Below are 9441 nucleotides of genomic sequence, written 5' to 3'. Positions count from 1 at the left end.
TGTTAAGCTAATGACAAAGGTCAGGGTGTGGAATTAAGGCACAAGTGTCTGAATTAATAGCAAATTTATGACAAAAATACAGCTTGTGGTATAAATAGAAAACTGTAATCTGCAAAGACCAACATTGGAGCAATTTTCTTTCATAATTTGTATTAATGATTTGAATTTAGGATTAAATAATTCAAAATCAGCAATTGAAAATAATGTCAAATTGTGCAGTACAATTAACACTGAGAAAGCCTTCATTGTGAGAGGTTTTGAGCACAGGAGCAGGAATATGTTGTTGCAGTATGACAGGGCCTTCATGAGACCACACTTTGAATATTGTGCACAGTTTTGGTCTCCTTTTCTGAGGAAAGATGCTCTTGTTCTAAAGCGGGGTGCAGTGAAGGTTTACCAGGCTGATTCTGGGGATGAGGAGAGATTGGCTAATTTGGGATTGTTTACACTAGAGTTCAGGCGAATGAGGGGGGATCTCATAGAGACTTATAAAATTCTAACAGGACTGAACAAGGTAGATTGACTGAAGACTGGCATCTGTAATGCTGGAGACTATTGGAGGAGGCCGAGTTGGATCATCCACTCAGCACTTCTGGCTGAAGGTTGCTGCAAATGCTTCAGCCTTATCTTTTGCACTGATGTGCTGGCCTCTTCCATCATTGAGGATGGGGATACTTGTAGAGCCTCCTCCCCCAGTGAGTTGTTTAATTGTCCACCACCATTCACAACTGGATGTGGCAGGACTGCAGAGTTTAGTTCTGATCCGTTGGTTGTGGGATCGCTTAGCTCTGTCCATCACTTTCACTGCTTGGCGTGCAAGTAGTCCTGTTTGGTGGCTTTACCAGATTGATACCTCATCTTCAGGTATGCCTGGTGCTGCTATGGCATGCCCTCCTGCACGCTTCATTGAACCAGGTTTGATCCTCTGGCTTGATGGTAATGATTGAGTGGGGGAATATACTGGGTCATGAGGTTACAGATTGTGCTGGAGTACAATTCTGCTGCTGTTGATGGCCCACAGTGCTTCATGGATGCCCAGTCTTGAGTTGCTAGATCTCAGCGAAGTCTGTCCCATTTCACACAGCAATAGTGCCACACAACACAATGGAAGTTATTCTCAATGTGAAGGCGGCACTTCGTCTCCACAAGGACTGTGCAATGGTCACTCTTAGTGATACTGTGATGAACAGGTGCAACTGCTGCCAGATTGGTAAAGGTGACATTAAGTATGTTTTTCCTTCTTGTTTGTGCCCTCACCTCTTGCCGCAAGCCCAGTCTAGCAATTATGTCCTTTAGTACTCGACCAGCTTGATCAGTAATACTGCAGCTGAGCCACACTTGGTGGTGGCCATTGAAATCCCCCACCCAGAGTATATTTTTGTGCCCTTGCCATCTTCAGTGCTTTCTCCAAGTGTAGTTCAACATGGAAGAGTACTGATTCATCAGCTGACAGAGGACAGTATGGGGTAATCAGCAAGAGGTTACCTTGCCTATGTTTAACTTGAAGCTATGAGACTTCACGGGGTCCAGCATCAATGTTGAGGACTCCTAGAAAGCATCCTCCTGACTGTATACCACTCTGCCCCCATCTCTGCAGGGTCTATCCTGGTGGTGGGACAGAACATATCTAGGCATGGTGATAGTCGTGTCTGGGACATTGTCTGTAAGGATTGATTCTGTGAGTTTAACTATGTCAGACCATTGCTTAACTACTTTATGAGACACCTCTCCCAATTTTGACACTAACTCCAGATGTTAGTGAGGAGGATTTTGCAGGGGTCGACAGGGAAGTTTCTGGTTGTTGTCTTTTCTAGTACCGAAGTTGATGCCAGGTGATCAGTCCAGTTTCATTTCTTTGAGACTTTGTAGCGATTGGTACAATTGAGTGGCTTGCTTGATCAGTTCAGGGGGCAATTGAGAATCAGCCAAATCTCTGTGGGTCTGGAGTCACATGTAGGCCAGACCAGGTGAAAGTGGCAGATTTCTATCCCTGAAGGGCATTAGTGAACCAGATGGGTTTTTTCTAATAATTGGCAATGATTTCATGGTGATCTGTAGATGCTTAATTCCAGGCCTTTTTTTAAAATTATTGAATTCAAATTCTACCATGTGCCGTGGTGGGATTCAAACTCGGGTTATCTGGGTTTCTGGATTAATAATCTAGGGATAATACAGTTGGGCCATTGCCTACCCAATTATCTCAAACATTGCCTCCTTCTATCAATCCCTCTGCAACCAGAAATAATTTATTTCTAACTATTCTATCAATAAGAATTTTAAACATCTCTCTCAAATCTTATAACTTTCTCTGCCTTTTAAAGAAAACAATTCCATTTTTTTCTAGTTTATCCACAAAACTGAATCCCTGAATCGCTAGAAACATAAGTTAATCTCTTTGACCATAAGAAAAAGGAACAGAGGTTGACTATTTTGCCCCTCAAGCCTGCTTGACCATTCAATAGAATCATGGCTGATCCCACATTCCTCACGTCCACTTTCCAGCCCTTGCCCCATGATCCTTGATTCCCTTACTCATCAATAATCTACCTATCTCAGTCTTAAATATGCACAAGGACTCTAACCCAAATCTTTCTGTGGCAAGGTATTCCAAAGACTCACAATGCTGAGAGAAGAAGTTCCTTCCCATGTCAGTCAAAATTTGTAGACTAGGGTCTAGACTCCCCCATGACGAGAAATATCCTCTCAGCAGTTACCTGTCAATCTGCTTAAGAATCTTACATAATCACTATTCATTCCAAAGAGTTCTGACAATCCCTATGTATCTGGGATCATCCTGGTGAATTTTCTCTGAACTGCCTCCAATGATATGATATCTTTCCTTAAATATGCAAGCCAAAGCAGTTCACAGTGCTCCAGAAGTGGTCTCACCATCATCTTGGGCATGTGCAGAAAGACTCCCCTACTCTTATAATCTAATCCCTTTGAAATAAGGGCCAACATTCCTTCAACCTTCTTCATTGCCTGCTGCCAGTACTGTGTGTTAACGTTCCCTGTTTCGTGCACAAGTATCCCCAATCCCCTTGTGTTGCAGATTTCTGCAGTTTTTCCTATTTAAATAACACTGTTCTTTGTCCTCTCTTCCAAAATGAACACGTTTGCTTCTTCCCACATTATATTCCATTTTCCATTTTCTTCCCAGTTACTTAACCTATCAATTTCTCTTTGTAAACAGTTTGTATTCTTCTCATAGCCTGCCTTTCCACTTATTCTTGTGTCATCTGCAAATTTGGTTACAGTGCATTCGCTTCCTTCCTCCAAGTCATTAGCATCTTCTGAACACTTTCTCAGGCCTTGATATCCTTCTTACAGGATATGGCCCAAAATTGAAGACAATACTCTTGTGCAGGCCTAACAAGTATTTTATAAAAGTTTGTCATAAATGTCTTCAAATTATTCAATTTCTCTACTAGGGAAACCAAGCTCCCCACAAATTTTAGCATCCTTCTCAACATGTTCTACCACTTTCAAAGATTTCTGTATCCACCCCAAAGTCTTTCTCCTCATGTACCCCATCAAAATTGAACTATTTACTTCGCAATTCTTCTCCACAATTTTTCGCCGATGATCGCTGCATTCACCTTTGCGTTAATCCTTTGTAAAGAGAGTAAATTGAAATTCCCAATAGTAATCAAGTTTGATTTGAAACAGTAACTGTTTTTGTCCATGAGTGATATTGAATCTGTTAGACTTTTCCAACCTTCTTTTTATTTTATCTGTCATGTGTTTGTCCATTTAGGTAGACTGTGACCTCCTAAGCCTGTTGCTCCCGTCTCATTGTCTATTACATTTCTACATTTTGTGAAATTGTGTCCTTTGTACCCAAATCCAGGTCATTAATGTTAGAGCAATGTTTCTAATGCATGCAACCAAACTGTCTATCAAAAGCAAGGACCACCCCCACCACCTCCCCCACCACTGCTCCTGTTCCCCCACTCATTTGGTATGACAAGCAATAATTCACCACCAAACTCTGCTTTCTATCCCTTAGCTAAATTTATTGAACAGCTTCCACTGATCCTTTATTACCATCCAAATTTGCAAACAGGTCTGTTATGTGACAACTTGTCAAACAGCTTTTAAAAGTTCATACACTTCGTCAACTGTACTATCTTTGCTAATTCCTTCAACTGCATTATCAAAGAATTTGATAAATTCAGTCAAATATCATTAACAAACCTCTGCTAACTTTATTAATTAGTCCAAACATTTCAAACTGTCAATTAATTTTATTCTAGACTACCACCTCTTAACGTCAGCAAAACCCTTTTATGTATTCATCCACCTGCCATCTCCAACCCCTGGACACCACCACCCATCCCATCACTGATGATAAGCCAAAAACAAAACAAAAATTGCTGGAAAATCTCAGCAAGTCTGCCAGCATCTTTGGAGGGAAATCAGAGTTAACGTTTCGGATCTAGTGACCCTTTTGCAGAGCTTCTTCAGGTCTCTGGATCCAAAACATTAACTCTGATTTGTCTCCACAGAATTTGCCAGACCTGTTGAGATTTTCCAGCAATTTCTAATTTCCAGTATCTGCAGTTCTTTCAGTTTTGTTTTAATCTGATGTTAAGCTCATAGATCTATAGTTGCCAGGTTTTGCCATCTTTAACTGTTGTAACATAGAGGCAGGACTAGTCTATTCGACCCTTTGAGCTTGCTCTGCCAGTTGCTATGATCATGGATGATCATCCAACTCAGTACCCTTTTCCCACTTTCTCCCTGAACCCTTTGATCTCTTTAGTCCGAAGAACTATATGTAGATATTTTTTGAAAGACTTTAATGTTTTGGCTTCAATGGTTTACTGTGGCAGAAAATTTTACAGCCTCTCTGGGTTAAAAAAAAATCCTCCTCATCTCTGTCCTAAAGGCCTGTCCCCTATGCTTAGTCTGCGATCCCTGGTTCTGGACTCCATGGTCAATGAGAACATCCTTCCTCATCTCCCCAGACAAATCATGTCTGAATTACAGTCCTAAACAATCCAGTCTCTCCCCACACATCAGTCCTGTTACTACAGGAATCAGTCCAGTAAACCTCAATGGCTGGGATATCCTTCCTCAAATAAGGAGACCAAAACTGCATAAAATACATTAGCTATGGTCTTATCGATGCCCTGTGCAGTTATAGCAAGACACCTCTGTTACTGTATTTGAATCCTCTTGCTATAAATGTCAAAGCACCATTTGCCTTCTTCACCATCTGCTGTACTTGCATACTTGCTTTCAGTGAGTAGTGTACAATGACACCCAGGTCTCGTTGCATATCCCGCTTTCCCAATTTATCGCCATTCAGGTAGCATCTGTCTGCCTATTTTAAGATTAGGATCGATATTCTCACATTTGCCCACATTATACTGCATTTGCCATGTTTTCTTCACTAACTTAACTTGTCCAAATCACACTGAAGCTTCTTTGCGTCTTCTTCACAACACACCCTTCTATCCAGCTTTGCATCATTGGCAAACTTGGAGATAAGACACGTACTTTCCTCATCTGAATCATTAATATATTTGTGAATCACTGGAGTCCAAACACTGATAGCTGCAGTACCTCACAATTCATTGCCTGCCACTTAGAAAAAGACCCATTTATTCCTACTCTTTGTTCCTAACTGCAAATCAGTTCTCAATCCATTTCAGTACTTCACCTCCACTCTCATGGGATTTAATTTTGTATGCTAATCTCTTATATGGGACCTTACTGAAAACCTACTAAAATCCAAGTAAACCACATTTACTGGCTTCCCTTTATCCACTCTCCTAGTTACATCCTCAAAAAATTCCAGTAGATTTGCCAAGCACAACTTCCCCTTCATAAATCTATGCTGACTTTGTCCAATCTTGTCACTATCTTCCAAGTGCTCTGCTATTACATTTTTTATAACAGTCTCTAACATTTTCCCACGACTGGTGTCAAGCTGTTGTTTACTCTTTGCCTCTCCTTAAATGGCTGGTTTACATTAGCTACCCTCCAATTCATAGGCACTGTTCCAGAGTCTAAAAAGTTTAGAAGCTGACCAGGACCACATCTATTATTTCTCACACTACTTGCTTAAATACTATGGGATGAAGTTTAGCAGGCCCTGGGGAGAAAAACATCTGCCTTTAATCCCATTAGTTTCCCCCAACACCACTTTCCTAATAATATTAATTAATTTCAACTCCTCATTCTAATTAGGCCCTGCATTCTCCCACTGTTTTTTTGTGAGATGTTACTTTTGTCTTCCTTTATGAGAACAGAACAATCATGTGTATTTAACTGATCTGCCATTTTTTTGCTCCCCATTACAAGTTCTCCTGTTTCTGACTACAGGGTCACTGATATTCGTCTTTACTAAACATATTTTCCTCACATACCTACAGAAGCTTTTACTATCGGTTTGAATGTTTCCTCTTAAGCTTACTCTCATTTACTGTATTCTTTCTCTTAATAAGCTTCTTTGTCATCGAGTTATAGAGTCAAACAGCACAGAAACAGGTCCTTCGGTCCAACTCCTTAATATCGACCAAACATCCCAATCTGACCTAGTCCCACTTGCCAACATTTGGTCCATATCCTTCTAAATCCTTCCTATTCATATACCCATCCAACTGTCTTTTAAATGTTGTAATTGTACTCATTTCCTCTGGCAGCTCGTTCCATACATGTACCACCCTCTGTGTGAAAAGTTGACCCCTCGGGTCCTTTTTTAAATCTTTCTCCTCTCACATTAAAATTTGCCCTCTTCTTTCTAGAAGAAATACCTTGGCTATTCACTCCATCCATGCCCCTCATGATTTTATAAACCTCAATAAAGCCACCCACAGCTTCCAATGTTCTAAGGGAAAAAAAAGCACCAGCCTATTCAGCCTGTCCCTATAGATCAAACCCTCCAATCCTGGCAACAACCTTGTAAATCTTTTAGCACCCTCTCAAGTTTAACAGCATCTTTCCTCTAGAAGGGTGATCAGAATTGTATGCAGTATTGTAAAAGTGGCCTCACTAGTGCCCTATACAGCTACAACATGACATCCTGACTCTTATACTGGATGTTGTGACCAATGAAGGCAAGCATGCCAAATACTTTCTTTACTACCTGTCTACCTGCGATTCCACTTCCAGGGAACTATGCACCTGAACCTCAAGGGCTCTTTGTTCGGCAACACTTCCTGGGGGCCAACCATTAACTGTATGTGTCCTGCCCTGGTTTGCCTTCCCTCAACACCAGCACAGTCTGGTGTGACTGAATGATCTGGTTATGTTCTCTGCCTTATATTCAGCATAATGTTGTTCTTTTTAATCAGAATTTTCCAATTTAATTTTTGGAAAAACAGACTGCAGAAGGACTGAACTCAGAAACTACGGCACAGTGTTCAAAAAGAGAAAAGTTGCAAGGCTACTTCACATTACCTATCGTGTGTGTTGGCAAATTTCTAAGGAATAACATTCTGATTGCCAACTGCAGAAAGGGCAGCTTGTATTCATCTTTTGAACACAGAGAAAATCATGAGCAGCAGAGTCACAATTTCCTAATGCTTACAACTAATAAGTGAGACTTCCTCACAATAATGTGCATTATTACTATTGCCATTTACAGACAGAGTCCATAATATGGAATGAAGTGAATGAATACTGAGAAAGGCTCAAGCTGATCAGACCTAGCCAACATGTATTTCCAAAAGGCTATATGCGCTTGACTAAAGTAAGTAATTTAGATAAGAGTGATAAAGGGAGTGCATTGGGTATTTAGACAACTAATCTAACATCGTTAAAAGGAACTGGGTGATAGAAAAGACGGGGAAATGGAACTAGAGTAGATAGATCCATTTGAAGAGCTGATGATGATAGATGTGGGCCAAATGGCCTCCAAGCATTCTTTAGTTCCCATGATTCATGAAGTCTCAAGCAGAATGCTTCATGATAATTAGCTTCCTTTGTGCCACATTCCATAGTGTCCTTGGGATGATCGTGTTGCCAAAAAAAACTATCTCAATATCTGGAATTTTTTCAACAAGCTACATGCTAAACCAAGTACTTTCTCATATCTCAGCTATTGTGCATGGGCATTACATCTGTAAAGCATTCTCAGTGGTCTTGGAGAAAGGACACAGTTATGGCAGGTGTCAACGTATGACATTCATTGCTTTGTTTGAAATTTGCCAGATTTCTTACTGTCTGACTAGGCAACACATCTGGGAAACAGATGAGCAAAGTAAACATGTTATTTTTCAAGAGGCAAATAGAGATTGCACTTAAATATCGTTTGGTTGGGCGTAGATTTTTCCATCTGCGAACATAAGGTCAATTGGCTGGAAGACTAAAAACATGAAGGGATCAAATAAGAATTGGATGGAAAAATATTCTGAAGACTATTTTGGCACAATAGCTGAAAATATACCTTTATTGACCCAGCATGTTGCCAGAACAGGTAATTGACTAGTCTTCTGAAAAGTAATCCAACACAAACTTGCTCATGGGATCATCAGTAAATGGCAAAGCAGATAATATAGAAATGGTATTTCACACAGATGGGTTGTTTCAACACAGATGAATTCGGGAAATCAAAGGGTTCTGGGATCAGAAGCAAGGCCAACAGAGCCACTCCTCAAAGGTCTGAGAATAAAGTATCAAGAAAGAACAGTTCCAGCCTTGTTTTCTTTCCATTGATCCTGTATACACTGTAGAATCTTAATTATTTAGCGTTTGTCACAACTCCTCAAAACATTCCAAATTTTTTCAGTTGTAATAAATTACATTGAAATTGAGTCATTGTTCATCAGCAGGAAAATTTGGTAAATAATTTTGTATGCAGCAGGATCCCACAAACAGAAATTTGACATAAGACTAGTTCCCTAATTTTTAGGGGACACAGCTAAAGGAAGAGTTCTGACAGTGAGACACTGAAACAACTTTCTGCTCTTCTGTGAATAACATTGTACATTTGTAATATGTGATTCATTGCACATTGAATCCTTGGCTTTGAAAATGCCTCTTGCAACTGGACAGTTTTGTCTCCATGTTTGTTTTATGGGACACCCCCCAGAATGGAGGCAAGTTATGACATGTAATATCATTTTCATAAGTCCAGTTTGGCCTGTTCTGTTCACCTCCCATCCTCCTAACCACCTCTCTATTATGGTTACAAGCAATTGCTTCCACTCAGCTAAATGCTAATTGGTCACAAAAAAAAACATATAACAGCTAATGTAGACATTTAGGGAGAAGACTTGACGACAAGATGTGATAGGTGGTATCCCCAGTAATCATTATATTCACAACAGACTAGGTTAAAGGAATAGGGAATGGTTATCTTTGCTCAGGATGACAATAAATTAAGCCACACAGTAACTAAAGTAGATGGAAATAGAAAGTAGCCAAAAGGCTACAGGATAGATAAAATGGATGTGTATAATTATGACAAATGGTGTGGCAAAGCATGAG

Source organism: Stegostoma tigrinum, chromosome 11, assembly GCF_030684315.1.
Source record: "Stegostoma tigrinum isolate sSteTig4 chromosome 11, sSteTig4.hap1, whole genome shotgun sequence".
Lineage (NCBI taxonomy): Eukaryota > Metazoa > Chordata > Chondrichthyes > Orectolobiformes > Stegostomatidae > Stegostoma > Stegostoma tigrinum.
The sequence above is the reverse complement of the archived record's forward strand: the minus strand, read 5'-3'. Positions refer to the sequence as shown.